The sequence below is a fragment of the Melanaphis sacchari genome, unplaced genomic scaffold, assembly GCF_002803265.2.
Source record: "Melanaphis sacchari strain LSU unplaced genomic scaffold, SCAv2.0 Contig1342_pilon_pilon, whole genome shotgun sequence".
Taxonomy (NCBI): Eukaryota; Metazoa; Arthropoda; class Insecta; order Hemiptera; family Aphididae; genus Melanaphis; species Melanaphis sacchari.
In genome coordinates, this window is record NW_020270555.1 from 2,018 (window position 1) to 20,233 (window position 18,216).

Here is an 18,216-nt window from a genome sequence, read left to right on the forward strand (position 1 = left end):
CGATTTTTTAAACATTAGATTTGTGATTTTGTCGTAGCCGGGTGCTTTTTTATTGGGAAGATTTTTGTTAATTTGTTTAACTTCGTTTGGTGTCGTGTAGCCAATAGGGTTTTGGACTGAGTAGTCAGGTAGCTCCAGTGCTTTCTTAACTCTTAAATCGTTATTAAGATAACTTATATGGTTAAGTGAAAAAGTGTGGTGCAGAATTTCTGAAAAGACGTTACATTTATCTATGTCAGATATTACTAGGTTTCAGTGGTGGATCTAGGATTATTTTATGGTGGGTGCTATTTTGTTAATAATAATAGCCTTAAAGTACTTACTATGAACAATTTTGGGGGGTGGGGGAACTAATAATTTGATACTTAAACATAATTAAGCAATATAAAAATTACAAACAATTTAACATATATTATTTTTTAATTATTAAGTACTTTACAATGCAATATAATATAATATTATTTGAATTTTTTACAATTATTATATTGACCAATCCTCCATTTGCATTCTTCTTCTTTTTTTTTCTTGAGAACTGATCGACAACTTTGTCAATATCTATATCTTTATCTTTATGAATATTTAATAGAGCTAAACCATTTAGTCTAGACTCAGTCATTGTAGAGCGCATATAATTTTTTAATCTTCTTAAGGTAGAAAAAGATCTTTCAGCAGTTGCTGTTGATACTGGAAGTGTAGCAAATAATTGTAAGAGGATTTTGATGTTTGGAAAATATTCTTCACAGTATGGGAGTGATGTAACAGCACTATGAGGAATATTTGTTTCTATTTTATTCCATTTAGTTTTCCAAAGATTAATTTCTGCTTTTAATACTAAATCTGAATTTGAAAGTAAATCTTGATCATAGAACATTGCAGCATTTAATATAGCTTCAGTGCTATATGAATCTTTATGAATTGGAATGAGACCTTCGAGTGGAATAACTTTAACAAATTTATCACTGAATCTTGATTTTAATTCTTGGATCATATGGTCTAAAAATGGTATAAAAATTGTTATTTTAAACCACTCCATAGGATTTTGGTTGACATTGGCATTAATGTTATTCCTTTTTGTTTGATGGCCACTAAGTCGAGGAACTTTTAATTGTTCATCAAATATTTGTAACTTTTGAGCTGCACTTTCAAATAAGGTGATGAATGTTGTATCAGGATTTTTACGAATGTCTTCAAACACATTAAGTATATTTTTGACATTTTCCATTGCACTAGATAGATCCTGTTTAGAGCTTTGTAATTGTATACTTAAAGACCTTGTGTATACAAACAAATTAGCCACGGTTTCTAATGCTACTACAAATTCACTTTGTTTAACACTTAAATTGAAACTTGAAGCTTTAAAAGATGTTTCTCGGTTTGTATCTTTCTCTAGCTCATCTAATGAAATTAAAATAAATTTATAAAGTTCATGGAATGTAATGATGGAGTCATGACGATCTACCCAACGTGTTGCACATAGAGCTCGTAGTTTCGTTTTTTTTGGAAGTGGTTCGTTATTATCATTAGAAATTGCATTTAGCAATATATTATTACGTTTTGCAGATGCCGACAAGAAAACTGACACAGAACCAACAGTACCAAACATATTCCTAATGGGTGGAATATTACATGCTTTAGAAATTGCCAAATTTAATACATGGTTAAAACAATGAGTATACAGAGCAAGTGGTTGTTCATTTAGAATTAATGCTTGAACTCCATTATTTATCCCTAAAAAATTCATTAAATGGTTAAAAAAAATATTATGTTTATACCCTGAAAGTATTTATTTTTATTTTGGGACTTAAAATTTTTTAGTTGCATTCTTGCATTTGTACCTAATAGTAACATACCTGACATGTTAGATCCACCGTCATATCCTTGTCCCCGAAGGTTTGTCATACTCAATCCAAATGCATCTATTTGTTTTAATATAACATCTTTAATCGTTAGACCGGTGGTGGAAAGTAATTCAGTAAATCCTAAAAACTCCTCTTTAATCACAAATTTGTTCATGTCAACATATCTAAAAAATATTTTAGAAATATAAATTCATATGAAAATATTTTGTAAAGAATCATTTAATATGTTACCTAACAGAAAAAGTAATTTGCTCTTTTCTGCTGATGTCGGTGGTTTCATCACATAATATTGCAAAATATTTTGAATTATTTAATTCTCGTACTATATCTTGTACAATAAATCACGAAGAACTTCAATGATTTCATTCCGAGTGGTTTTACTTATTAAAGTAGCATTTTTATTGCAATTTTTTAAGTGCTCGTGTAATATTTCATCGCCAGAATCTAACCTGAATGCCAAAAGACTGCGAAAAATTCCTTGCTCTCCTGTTACAGGCGTTACAGCTGATTCATATTGAAACTCACCATCATCACGATGTCCCCGGAGAGACAAATTATTTTGACCACAGAATATTATTGTTTTTATTAAAGGTACTAGACGTTTTTTATTTACTTCAATGATAGACTTAATTTTATTATTTAATACAATATCCACCGATTTCCCTGTTTTGTAATTTTCAATGAAAAGTAAAGCTTTTTCTACTGATAATAAGTGGTATTGATTATTTCCATGCCTACTTAAAAGTTCTATAGCTTTTCTATAATTGGTAAAAGGTGCTTTTATAAATGTGTTTAAATTCTGAAAATATTAAACATTAACAAAATTAAAACATTTTAGTATAATATAGGTGTTTATATTGGAGAGAGAGATTAAAGAATTACCTTACTCCCTGTAGAGAGATTATTTGGTGCAAATAATACACAAAATTTACAAAAACCACCTTTTTTTAAGCTGACTATAAGATAGCCATTGAAAGCGTCTAAGCCAGTCCAGTTGAAATTGTCTATTTTGATTTCCATACTTATAAATAGGAAAAGCATACCCAACTGCGGGAGTCCAGGTATTTTTTTAAATATACAAATTTTTCCTCATCAGTTAATTGTTTATCTATGCAATGACCTATATCATAGGCATTTATATGTGTAGATTTTTGCACATGCATATCAACTTCTAACTAATTAAAAAAAGCATCAAAATAACAAAAGCAAAGCTAGATGCAAAACGCAAGCATTAATATCAATAAAACTATTTTTATTTTATTAAAGAAATATTACCTGCTGAGAAACTGAAGAAAAATCTATCACAGTATTATTGTCTAATATGACTTTACATGGATCAGTTACTTGATTTACTTCAATTGCTAACTAAGTTTGAATAAAGATGAACAAAACAATAAGATTAATTCACTGAATAAATATTCTGAATACCTAGTCTGAACATGTACTACTTACTTTATTTGAAATTGTAGAGCAACTATTATTATCCGATTCAACACATTCATTGTTTCTAGGTTTTTTACAAAAATAAGATAGTATACTCATACTGCCATTTCTCTTGGACCTTTTAGATTCATCACTTTCATTCATGATTTATGATTTCAGATTTACGAATGGACAATGGTTAATTAGTAATCACTAATCACTAGTCAACAGACAACAGTTACCTCCTTATATTTATTATAATAAGTACTAAGCAGAATGACCGTTGTTCAACAGCTAGGTAATGAGTGATGTACGAATTATTGTTATTTATCACAAATAATATTTAATAGCATAAAAATACAAATTCAAAGATGTTAACAGTACCTATCATGGCAAAATATTTTTTTTCTGTGATAATATCATGTTTAGCATGTTCTATGATGATATAGATAATATACAAAAACTAATGTTTTGACAGCCGAGCAGCTGACTTATCAGTTAATCTGTTCTAACCTAACCTAACTTATAGAAAACCAGTGTACCTCAAAATTGTGCGTAGTCGCCGACCGGTTTTTGCTACGCAGCGTCGCGCGTTCTGGTAGCCCGTACCAAAAATTTGCCACTCGGCGATTTATTAATAATTTTTAATAAAAATACGCGGAGCGGTGGGTGCTTCAGCTCCCAAGCACCCCCCCTAAATCCGCCACTGCTAGGTTTGAATCTGAGCGAAGAGGAGGGATAATGTTAATTTCTTTATTAAGTAATCTTTTTGTTTCTTTCCATAAGTTTGACTCGTTAGGGTGCATGTTTGACAGAAAATTATTATAAGAAGACACTCTATGGTTTTGTAGAGCCGCTTAAACTTCCTTGGTGAGTTTATTTAGAATTTTTTTGTCAGAAGGATTTCTTTTATTTTGCCAAATGCGCCTGTTATGTTTGCGTCGTATAAGCGAAGAGATGGAAGGTGGTAAGATACTGAAACTAGGAGAACTTGACGATACAGTGTTTGAACAAGATCGCGCAGCATCCTAATGACTTCCGTGAAGTGGTCGGCCGTTTGTTCAGCAGTTTGAATTGTGGAAATAATTTTAGGTATTGTTAGATTTGAATGCACACTGTTAGAAAATTTAATCCAGTCAGGTTTGCCTTTAATAAGAGAGTTGTTTCCCTGGTATGTTAGAGTAGATGAGTAACCGTTATTTTTATCGGGACATCTGAATCGAGGTCTACGAGGGGTTCGTGCACACAATTAAATGGAATTGATTTGAGTATTAGAATATCTAAAATATCGGGAAGCCGATAAATGTCCGAAGGAAAGTATGTAGGTTTGTTTGGAGCGGATATTGCGTAGGACGAGTTGGCTATAAATTAATGTAGTTTGCGGCCGTTCGGGTTAATAATACGACATCCCCAATCTATATGTTTGGAGTTTAGATCACCGGTTATTATAATTGAGCTATTAAGACTCAATAATTGTTCATAATCTGCGATATGCATAGGGCGGCTAGGTGGTTGATAAGCACTAACAAGAGTAACAGACCGATTATTGAGTTTAATTAACACGGCAACGGCTTCTAGACATAATAAGTTTAGTGTGGGCATTTGTTGTTGAATAATTTATATAGCAACTCCGCCCATAGCACGTATTTGTGTGACACGGTCGGTACGGTACATTTTATATCCAGGGAATTTTAATTTATCTGTATTTGATAAATGCGTTTCCGTTATACAAGCAATTTCTATATTATGATGGTTAAGAAAGGCTAGGAGAGTGTTTCTATGTGATTTCAGACCGTTGGCGTTCCAATTTAGTAAGGTAGTACTATGAGGACTCATTAGAATTTAAATGTTGGCTGTTGATGATAGTTGGCAGATTTTCGATTATTTTCTGCAGTAATTGCGATACGAATGAGTTGATTAAAGGTAAAAGTGCTTTCATAAAATCATTATCTGTGTTTTTGTTTGAATGGTTATTTAATTTGTTTTTCGTTGCGGAAAAATACGAACGCTTATCGGCGAACGCGTTATCTTGCGGTTTATTTGACGTGTACACGGGGGGACTTTGTTCAGCTTGGAAATTGTCCCGCGGTAATCGAGATTTATTTTTACTATCGTTTTTTTTATTTTAATTTTTTGAGATATCTTTGTTATAAGTACAACCTCTATAACTTGCCGGGTGGTTACTATTACAGTTAACACATTTGGGCGGCGTATCGTAAGATTTTTGGCAAATGCTATAATGATGGTCACCTGCGCATTTTACGCACCTAGGTGGTAGATGGCAGAATTTTTTCGTTTATGCGAAGCGTTGGCAGTTAGTGCATTGTGGGATGTCGTTTGATGGTCTTCTTGTTTAAACGACTACTACACAGTGTAAGAGTCTAGTTAGGGAGTATATACCTGTGGATGGTTTCGACAATAGTACGGCTACAATAGATAACGGATTTTTAAATTTGTTCTGAAGACGTGTAACTGATGTGTCATCAAATTTTTGTTCTATGAGCTCGTTAAATATGCACTGCTCAGTAATATTTACAGGAAGGTTTCTGATAATTATTGATAACTGTTTATTTTCGGGAAGTTGAAAAGTGTGATAGCCGATTTTGGATTCGTCTAAATAATTTGTTGTGGCTTTGTAGTCGTCCACTGAGCAAAGGTTCAATTTTAAGGCAGCTTTTGTGTTGATGATCGAGTAATCGTCGATTGTTATATTGTCTAGTGACTCGTGGAATTTTACGTAAACCGAAATATTGTGGACATATATTGGTGGAATTTTGGATTTAGCCTGTGTACCTTGTGAGTTGTTTTCAGGACCACTGTTGTTTGTTAAATTTGTGGGTGGATTAGCTTGATTAGAGTTTTCGATTTCTAATGGCAAGAAGCGATTTTTTTTTTGGGAAAGATGAGCTTGCAAATGATAAGTTGCATGACTTAGCGGTTTTTCTTGGCGATCTAAATTTGGAGATGGTGAGATTGCGTCATCTTGATTTGATAGGAATCTGTTTTTTTTTTATGACGAGAGGCGGGACATTTGTCTATTTTGTTTATTTAATGGAGCTGGATTACTAGTGTTTGGTATAGATGCTTTGGAATTTGGATCCATTTTGGTTATATTATAAATAAATTTAACGGGCTTTCGCCCGTGTGCGGCGATTTCTAGCTATACGGTTACGTGTTAGTGTACTATGGACCCAATTAAATGTTGCTATACATACCAGATAAGAGCGGCGCAGCGTAAATGTTTCGTACTGCTATCGAAAGCTAATAAAAACGTAATGCGGAATTAACGTGTGGACGGTTCGGCGTCCCAACACATACTAAGAATACAATAGTGTGAGTTGGTTGTACTTTTATCAAGCTATACCTAATATACAACCATATAATATTTAGATTCTTCAATTAAAAATGATAATATATAGGTTACTATATAGTTTAAAATAGGAGTGTAATGTATGTTTATAGGATATTTTATTTTTAATTCCATTGTTAACTTTATCTTTGCTTGAATTTCAATTTTCATTCATAGTACATTTTATGAAACTGAATAAAAAAAATGGTTAACTATTGAAATACAATTATTCACACGGTACATATTTTAATGATAAAAAAACTAATTTCATTTATTTTAAAATTATAAAAGATTCATTATTATATCAATTTTATACGAGGGTTTTTTTTTTGGACGAGTAACTAAAAAATAAAAGATTTACATAGATATGTACTAGATACTTAACTTAAATATTTCAATGGCCTATTCCATGTTTTTTAGCATTTGGTTTACATTTTAAAATGTTTTAACCTAAATTGCAAGGTCTTCTTATTTTTCCTTTAACCACATAGTGTTCAGGTCTCCTTGCTGGAATTCTTTTTGAACCCCCAGTAACGTTACCCTTTCTTCTGCTGATAGAAGTAGGTTGGACTCTTATTTTACCTCTTCTATTTATAATTCTTGTAGAAGTGTTAACAGAGTGAATAAAATTTATAAATTGTTGGTTGATTTTTATATTTTTTAAATTGTTTGCTAGTTTTTGAAGAATAATGGGTGGGTGGCAATGATGGTATCATTTTTTGTAATCTTGACCATTCAGTATCAGTCTCTGCAATTAACTCTGTATTGTTTGATACATTAAAATCAATTTTTTTAGCACTATTTGTAGACTCAGTTATTTCATTATTTGAGTTTTGCTCTATACCATTTCCCACATGTGTAATTTCTGTAATTTTCTTGCTAGCTGATGTATCTGGAAGACATTCTTTCACTCACACATAGAATTTATACCAAAAACAGTTTTTTTTCTTTCCTGAAAAGTTTGAATTTTGGCAATAGTGCGTTTTGAAAGGTCGCCCTTCATATGTATTGAAGGATAACGATCGTAGTCCGTCGATTACTGTGTACTGTCAAACAAAATAATACTGTAAATGTAAAAAACAGATTAAATAAAAATAATATTGTCTTCAGAGCTATAAATAAAATGGGTTCCTCATAACGCTATTGATTATCGCTTTATCGGTATTATTGCCGACAAAATCATGTAGATAAAATTTATTAATTTACTAAAAATATGATTTAAGAATAAATAATCAAAAAAATATTTTAAAATATGCAATAAAAATCAATAAATCTTAAAAATATGCATTTGTAGAAAAAAATTCCAAAATATGCAAACATATGCACAATAAATTTTTAAACTTTAACTCCAAACACCAGAATATAAGTTTGTACCGGATCAGATTTATTCTATTTATTTCCCGAACAAATATGCAAATGCATAAAGTCCCAAGCCCTGATTATAACTAATAACGGTCCGATTATCGTACCCCTAATATATTTATAACTATAATATTTTTATTGCACAATTTGTACGTTATTACAGGTATAAGAGAAGTTGATGATCCATCATTTGTTAATGATATGGAACAGTTTCTAAAGTAAGTATACCCATTATATACAACCAATGATAAAAATACTGAATATCAATACACGATATCTATTATTCGATTTATTCAATAATTTTGTTTCTAAAGGACTATATATGACGTTAACCGTACTACAGTGGAAGAAGCTACAAGACACCAAGCTGAAAGTGAAAGATGGAAGACAGAAAGGATAATCCGACTCACTGCTAGTAACTTTGGCCGTGTATGCAAAATGAGTCGTAATACCTACTATAGTCCGCTTTACGAAAACTGGCGGGTGATCGCCACGATCCAAGCGGACTATTTGTTGTAGTGGTTATCAAACAATTTTCCGCGCTTTTTCAAATATGTACGCCTAATAAACATCTGTCTTTTTTCCATTTTTTTATGCGTTTATCATAAAATCGATTTGTTTGAAACACAACAATGAATACCTACAATGTATTATTTATAATACACACTATTTTTTTAAATTATAATAATATTGCATTATTAACTATTTCATTATTATTATTTTTTTAATAACTAAATTAAATAATATAAAAAACGCAAATATTTATTAATTTTGCTATTATAGTATTCCCAAATATTTATAATAATAATAGTAAAAATACAAATTATAATTTTATATTATATTTGAATACCGACTCACAATTCAATATAACAACAACATACCAAAATCAAAACTTAAAAAACAAATAAAAAATAACTAGTATACAAGTAAAAATATATAACTTTTTTTTTATTAAAATTCATTTTAACAATTATGCTTAAATTATTACTAAAATTCACAGTATCAATTTTATACTATAAATATATAATTATTTTTTATTTTAAAAATGTATAAAATATAAATACAAAAGAATTATACAAACACACAAATTGGTAGTCCTATTCAGCATTTTCTTTATCGTCACTGTCATCCCAATCGCTGTCATCTGGTAACAATGTTAAAATGATTGGCTCTAATACAGCATCTCTCATGATTTCTTTTTCATTATCCTTGTATTGAAGTTCTTCTGCATGTCTCACACACTTTTCCCAATCATGTTGGGTGACCGAATCTAATGCTTCGTGAGTTAATCGTTCGATATCGCACATTTTAAAAGTTTTATTGTTTTTTGCAACTTGGCCTTTCACTTGCGCTCATATCAGCTCAATTGGATTGTATTGGCAATGATATGGAGGAAGTCAAATTACTTCATGGCCCATTTCTAATGCCAATTGATCCAATTAATAATTTTTTTTATTTGGTATTAAAGCTTTAACTCTCATTTTAAGTTCTGCTGGCGTCTCTAATGGTGAAAATTTGATATTTTTTTTAGTCAATCACTCCTGTACATCTGCTTTTTTTGCATTGCTCTTTGGATAGTTATCTATAAGGGTTGAATGATATGATGCATTGTCCATTATGATGACGGACGGTTCTTCAAGATTGTTCAACATTTGGGTGAACCAAGATTTAAACAATTCCGAATTCATTTGGCTGTGATAATCCGTAGAATTGCCAGTATTGCTCCGGAAAACCAATTTTGAATTTGGAATGAACCCGTATTTAGCACACCCTGCATGAACAACGATAAGACGCCCACCTTTTCCAGTCGGGATTTTAGGACCCACCATGTTTGTATTATGTTGCCAAGCGACACTCCGCAAATGATTTTGATTCACCCATGTTTCGTCAAGATATACAATCGGACGAGAATCTTTATTTTTGCGCATTGTACAAATTTCTCTTAAAAATTTACATCTAAGAGCCACTATGTCTTTACGCTCCATTAAAAACTTACGACCGTCTCTACATTTTTTATATGAAAATTTTAAATTTTTTAATAGTCTTTGAATAGATGTTATTTTTCCCGAATAATTTATTTTGCTTTTGACTGCATTAAGTATTAATTGTGATGTAGGATACTCACCTCTGTCGTAAAATTCATGTACGGTCCTTCTAACCACCTCACTATCGAAATCATCCAACTCCGATACAAGTTTTGGCCTCTTGTAACATTTCCGTGGAGATGAAAAAGAAGGGCCCTCCTCAGGTGATTCATCAGTCTTCTTCACTTCTGAGCATATTCGCTGAATGGAGCGTTTCGATATTCCACAAGCATCAGCAGTAACGTCTTGTGTTTTTTTTTTAAATATCGGAGTAGAGTTCATTTGATTCGGATAGTTTTTTAAAAAATAAATAAACATTATAAATTATTTTTTTACTCTGGCTATGGAGATCGTGGTCTTTAAATGACATTTTTATATATGTATATAAAATTTAAAATAAATGTAAAAAAGTAGGTTTTGAAACGAATATTTGTAACGTATACGTATTTCAACGGACAGCCGACGTGTACACAGCAACACTGAACACACTATAATGCACGGAAAACTGTAAAACACGATGCCACAAGCAGCTGCAAAAACAACAATAAATTCCATAATCCTCCCCTAGATACTGTATATACATTGTAAAACGTATAAACGTGGAATGTTGTCTACAGGAGAGCCTAACATTTTAAATTCAACAATAGAGTCAATTGTTACGCGCTGCCGCTCGAACCGCAACAGGTGGTCGCACAGAATGAGAAACACTGTCTACAGGCAGGGCGAGGTCCAGGGTACGACGGCGGCCACCCGCCAGTTTTCGTGAAGCGGACTATAAGAAAAAAAGTTGCTTCTGGACATTTTTCATCCAATGCTAATATACCAAGCGCATGGCGTTCTATGAGAGTAATAGGTGGGTAGGTTAGGTAATTGTACTTTTAAATTTTCATGAATCCAAGCTTGATGCTTACAAAAAGCTCCAGCACATTCAATTTTGCACGAGCTGATACCCATTTCAGTATTTATTATGTATTCAATTTTAGGATTTGATTCGCTAGGTATAGAATACGTGCAATTATTTACTTTTTTAACATCATTCTTTACAATAAGTCTTATTTTAAAGCATAATTTGCTATAAAATCTATGGGATTCAGAATGCCATTCATGAGCATGATCAAACAAACGTAAAGTAAAATAATTTTCACCAACATTAACAATAAAATCCACTAAAGCTATTGCATTATATGCTTTAGTCCTGTTAAGAAGTATATCTTTTATAACCCTGATTAAAGCCTTTGCGTAGTTCTTAGTTTCATGGTTTCTGTAAAGAATATGTAATTTATAAAATTTAACCCACTGTTCTTTTCGGTTTTTTTTTCTTGTTTTTTTAAATGCTGCACAAAATTGTTGAATTTGGTAGACATATTACGGATTTCAGTTATCGAGTTTTCTAAATCATGCATGTTTTCTGCATATATTACCTATAATAAAAATAACAATTTTTCCTAGTTATTTTATTCAAACCCTATGTATATTGGAAATATTATCAGTAGTTTTCCAATAAGGTATATTCCATAAACACCATATACACTCAAGATATTTTTATAATTGTTAAATTGTGTTGAGCATACCCTTAATAAATTATATGGGAACATCACTTAATATTATACTCTAATTTTAATTCTATAACATAAAACATAATTATGAATTTTACTTGTTGGAACATTCTCATTAATGGACAGCGATCATTTAGCTTAATTTCATTTTTACTATCGTGTAACCACCGCCATTCAGCTTGTGCCGTGTGAAAATAATAGAGGAATTGCAGAAAGCCATACAAAATGCAAAGAGTTTTTTTCTGCTCTAGAATCATCACTCATGAATATCATAGGTGACTACATAGGTAAATAAAAAACAAAAGAAATTTATAAATAATAATTATTAAGTATTACATGTTTTTATTTAATAATATTATAATACAATTCTCCTAAATATTTTTAAGTTAAATTATTAACGTCTTTATTTTAATAAAATTAACTCGTACAAGTATACAATTTTATAAGCATAAGATGGCGTGAGTGGTGTTACGACCTGCCTTTGAGCGTCTCGAATATCTCTAACCAACTGCTTAGCTCTTGTCGTGGTCTTCCTTATAAATGGTTAACTGATAAGAGTGTAGACTGGGGAGGAGGCGACTTACCATGACCTAAAGGAGCATTATAAATTATACTTATTATTCATTTCGGCTCATTCCCTGCGATTTCATCTATTCCGAGAAGTCCAGGACGTGTGATCAAGTCTTAATTGTTTTATTAAATAACATGATGTTCACCCTAACCGACCGGTGCTACATTGTTTGAATATATTAACTTAATCGGTATAAGCGTCACCTCTCCGTATAATATGTGTTGAAATAATATAATATAACACGGTACGTAACATTACAATAGTCATTCATTATAATCTGTATTTAATAATAATTGAAGAATAGTTGAATTTACACAGCCCTATTATATTTTATGTTAATATTATACCTAATACTAAAGAAAACTTAGGTTTTACTTTTTATACTGGGATATTCATATAGTAGTATCTGAATATAAAACGGCATAAAAAAATACTTACACTGTTGCCTCCAAAACAAAAAGGAAAATTATTTTTTAATAAATTAAATGCATTTGTGTAATTTTCTTCAGATTCTCCATTATGAGTAAGTATTGCTAATGGTATAGCTCCAGATTTAGATGGTGTTAAAATAACCGTTATGGTATTATTAGTGGTGTCAACACTACTAGTAGAGTCAATAAAAATAATTTTTTGAGAACATATAAGTTTTTTTCTATAATAGGTGTTAAATTAACATTGCCCAAGTAGCTTCTCCTTGAATACAAATTGTAATACCTTCATAAAACCAAAATTATTATTTAAATTAAGATATATTATATATACACTAAAAGAGTCTATGTGCATTGACGAATCTATTGTTCCCTTTGTAGGTTGTCTTTCATTTAGACAATATATTCAAAATAAGAGACACACTTATGGAATCAAGATATTTAAATTATGCATTGACAATGTCTATACAATTGGGTTTTAAATTTATGCTGGTGTTGCATGCCAATATCAGATCCAGATCCAGGGTGTTATTAAAATGAAATTTACAACTCTTAAATACAATAATGTTTTATTCTGTATAAATGAAATACATGTAACTTATAAAAAGTGGCTGAGTGTCGTGAAGTTGCTCAGGTCTTCGTAGCTCTGGTACATCTGCCCCTGTTGGTCTTCGGACTCCTTTATATACAAGAAAATCTCTTGTTGTTGTAATCGTCAACCTTCCAATTTAGATTAGTTCTTGGAATTGTTTTCACATTTGAAACAACAATCTCCAGGATGTTATCGTCCTTACTGGCAATTCTTGGAAATGCAAAACGACCTCACCTAACAACTACTATTTTGATTTATTATGATGTTTTTACAAAATATGAATCTAATATTTCGTATACATTATAATTATTAGATCACATATATAATTATATTACTATTGTTAACACCTATAGCAATATTACACATTATATTATATATTAGCATATCTCGTAGCTTATAAACATTATATTATGATATATTTATATTATTAGTATATCTCGTAGCTCATAACACCTCCCCACAAAAAAAAAAGGTTTATGTCTGCAAGACATACCCTATCTTTACAATTTATATGTATGGAGTTACACTTCATTTACATCAATTACTTAATAAAAAAATATGTTAGTAACATAAAATTTAAATCAATCAATTATATAATAAAATTTGTTAGTAATATTCCTTATAAAACATAAAAATCCTTCACCTTAATAATTATTACATATAAATCTGTGAACAATTAATGTTATTACACATGTATGTTACATTTAATATTTTTGTATTTTCCTAAATAATAACTGAATATAATCTAAGGTTCCTATGAATTTCCCCTTTGTAATAATCTTAAATATTATATTTTTAATAACTCCTAAACTATATTTTGTTCCACTATTTATTATTTATTTTAATTATTCCTCAATATCATTAAATACCTATCACGATTGCTATTTAATTACATTATATTGTACATGTCAAAACTCGTACATTATAACTAGTTGATGGTTGCGTAAAATTATTCCGATCAGGTGGACGACTGTTATTATTAACATAATTAGATATAGGTGCTTTTACAATTGTTCTTATTGGAGTTATTAATCCTTTTATAAAAATATTTAGTGTTTGTTCTTTTAAAGTTTCATGTATTACTCTAGCTTCCGATTCTTCTTTGTTAAGTGTACATGCAGTACATAATTTATAATATAATTTTTCTACTCTATGACAATAATCATTTACATCCTCACCATTACGCATTTTAATAGACTTTAACTGTATTTGTAAACTTGAAGCTGTTGTCATATCCTCAAAAGCATCTGTTAAATAACTCTTAATATATGTCCACTTAGTCACATTTTTATACTTTATCATTTCCAATGATCTACCTGATAACCTAGTAGTTATATATTTAACTAAAGTTGGTGCATTTTTCTCCTAAACTAAATTCACTGCCATATCACATGCATTAATAAATGGATAAATGTCATCTTCTCCTGTACACAAAGATATTAGTTTAAATGCTTCCTCTAATCTTATGGTAACCATTTTCTTTACACGTGGTTTCCTTTCGTATGTTAGTTCAATATGTTCAAAATTATCTGTAACTTTATTACGAGTGATTTTCTGATTATCTAAACTTGAACTTCTAACTATTTCACTTCTTATATTCGCTCTATGGCGTTCACTTGTACTTCTAAAAATACTAGGGCGTTCCTTTGGGTTTTCAGTAGGGCTAGGGTTTTTACTAGGGCTTCCTAAATCAATTAACTGTTGGGTTTTATTTAATAATTCCAATTCCGAAATACCTGCAGATGTTTTATTCAATGGATTAGCTACTTCCAAAGGAGATGTACTTGTGTTCTCCATAAATTTCCTTCACACTCATTTGATACGTTTTAAATCAACAATAACTTTTATATATACCCTTTAATAATCAATAATAATAATTCACAATAATAATATACTCAATAATATATGCCCTTTAATAAATTCCAGGGTTGGTAATATACGTGTATAAAACGTTTTATACGTTACACGTATAATACCCTACGTATAAAACGTATAAAATGACTAAAACGTATAATATGTTTTGTTTTTGAAATTAACTCTTAAAAATTAAAAATAGTAAATACTCTTCATATTTCAAGTAATAAATTAGGTTTTTAATTTTTATAATTCGTAAAAAATAAAATTATATAATATATATTAACCATTAAATAATAATGATTAATGGTAATATAAAAATAATAAATATATTATATATAATTATAAAAAAATATTTTTGTTTGGAATTTTATTTACTCATAGTAAATAATAATTAATGCTACTGACATAGGATATAATATAATATTATTATATTCATATTGTAAAGTAAACTTAAAAATTTAAATGTTGTGCCAATTCAATATGGGATATTTTTATTTTGTATACATATAAAATAAATGCTTTTTCTATTTTCTTTGATATATCTATTTTTTATTAAATAATACATATTATAAAAAAAAACAAAATTAACCTTGTACAATGACTTAAAACTTCAACTGAAATATTAACATTATGAACTATTAAATAATAATTAATATTCATTTGATGAACTTTGGGTTTTTTCGTTTAATTTAAGTGAGTAGTAAGTACTTAATAGTTTTCTGGAACGTTCTGGATTCAAACGGTTCCGGAGAGAATTATGGATGTATGACCAGTGAGAAAACACTTTCTAACTGGGCAGTCGACGCTGGTAAATTCAGTAACTTATTTGCTAACCCTTGTAATTCTGGATGCTTATTTTTTGCAAAAGACCAAAATGCAGTTGTTGATAGTGTTTGCTTTTCAAATAATATTTTAAAAAGCCCAGTTTTTTCTTTATACTTAAAGAGTTTGTTTAAGCATTCAGAACCAATTTCAGCATAATTTAAAATAAAATCTTCAATAATATCTTTATGTTCAGGTTTCAATTTTTTCCCTTGATATTTTGGATGAAGAAAATTTGCTGTTAATAAATATTTATTCAATGCATAATTTTGTCGTTTTTTTATTAATGATTCAAATCCTTTGTCGTTTGAAATTTTATTCGGTAAATCTAACCATGTTTTAGCTGTATCGGCGATTGATGAAGTGGATTTTTGACTGACATTAAGAAGTTCACATATTGGATTAAATAACTCAATTGAATCAGATATTTGTTTTAAAAAGATTGCGTCAAATAAATATGTATGAATTGTTTCGTTAAAAAGGATAGTGCTTGTTGCTAATACTTTCTTCATTGGTGTAATATTATTTAATAAATTTTTAAATGAATCCCTATATGTACACCATCTAGTATCACAGGGCATTTGAATACGTCGACCTCCTTGATTTAACAACTCTTTTTCAGCATCTGGTCCATGAAATGCTTTTAATAAAACTTTAGCTTTTTCTATTAATGGTTTTGATACAAGATCCTTCGCAAGCAAATTGGCGGTATGCTATTGCAGGTCAAATGCCAAATTGTAGTAAGTTTGCCCATTTTTATCATATTTGCCGCATTATCACTAATTACTGCGTAAATATTGGTGTTGTGTTTCTCTAAGGCTAAAGATATATATTTATCTACTATATTACAAAGTTCTAATGCAGTTTCTTTAGTACCTGTCAAATCAAATGATTCTAAAAAAAGTGCTTCGCCATTAGAACTGTGCAGTAAACAAGCAACATTTTTCGTATTAGCTGCCTCATTTTTCCAACCATCTATTAGTAAAGCTGACTTTGAATGAAACTTTATAGCAGCACAAAAATTATCGTGTACTTTATTTAAAACGCTTGTTGATAGAGTAGTTCTAGATGGTGGCTTATATGCAGGTCTTAATGTTTGGCAAAACTCTTTAAAATGTACAGATTCGACAACAGAAAATGGAATATTGCATCCAAAAAACAGTTTTCCCAATTTAAAGTTAACTAAATCAATTTCAGCATCTGTAATTTTATCATGACAACGTTGAATAGTACCCTGTTGTTTATTTTTATTTTTTACTGTGATGAATGTATCAGAGTTTGTTGAAGTAAAACTATCATTATAATCAGATATTTGTAATTGATTTTTACGTGAAGAACTTGTGAGTAAAATATCATTGTCAGTTTCTAATGGAAGTGGTGAGAATACAGTAGATATATTTAAACTTAAATTTGGCATAGTTATAGATGAATTTGAATTATAAAATGGATTATCTGGATCTGAATCAGATTCAAATATATTTACATGTTTACGTTTACCTTGAGTTTGAGTTTCAGATGTTGAACTTGACGCTATTGGTGAGATAGGTGAAGATGCTCTTCCCATTATTTCTAACACTGGTGGTTCTGCATTATGGATATTTTGAGTGAGAGTAGATTTATTAATTCCTGTTGTTCCTGTTTTATATAATTTTGAAGTATTGCAAGTATTTCGATGCATCAATAAGCGAGATTTACTGGTATTAGACAATATTTTTGAACATAGCAAACATTTTGCTAATTGTTTACCTAAGAATAAATACATATTGAAATTAAATATCACGTATTTTATATTTAATTTAATACGAATTAAGTTATTATTAGATACACTAATTCACGTTTTTTACCTTTGCCTTGGTCCATGTGTCACATATAATTAACATCCCATCCATTGTGTGTTGGACGACCAGTCATTTTTGTTTAATTTAAATTTTTTGTAACAAATTAAATTTTGAAATATTGTGCCTGTATATTTCGTACGAACGCGACGAGAACAAGACACACACTGAACTATATAATGTTAAATAACATACTATACTTACTTAATATCTTGTGATAAATTTAAATAATTAATAGTACAAAAATAATAAATATCAAGTGTTATAAATATCACAAGTACTATGGTTTTAATATTTTTAATTTTATTATAAATACGTTTTCAATAACATAATAGACAATAGTTAATAATAGATGAATAATAGGTACCACAAATGTCTATATATAATTTATATTTCCTTATTTTATTGTTATTTGTTAGTTTAAATTTAAACTTTAAATTATAAATTTATATTAAAATATATTTATTATTTATTACTTG

General features: G+C 29.8%; 2 pseudogenes; both read right to left on the minus strand.

The window, feature by feature from the left end:
• Positions 1 to 480: 480 nt before the first annotated feature.
• LOC112591402 lies at positions 481 to 3,018 on the minus strand (annotated as a pseudogene).
• A 12,711-nt stretch (positions 3,019 to 15,729) lies between these two features.
• Positions 15,730 to 17,762, minus strand: LOC112591403 (annotated as a pseudogene).
• Between the last annotated feature and the right edge of the window lie 454 nt (positions 17,763 to 18,216).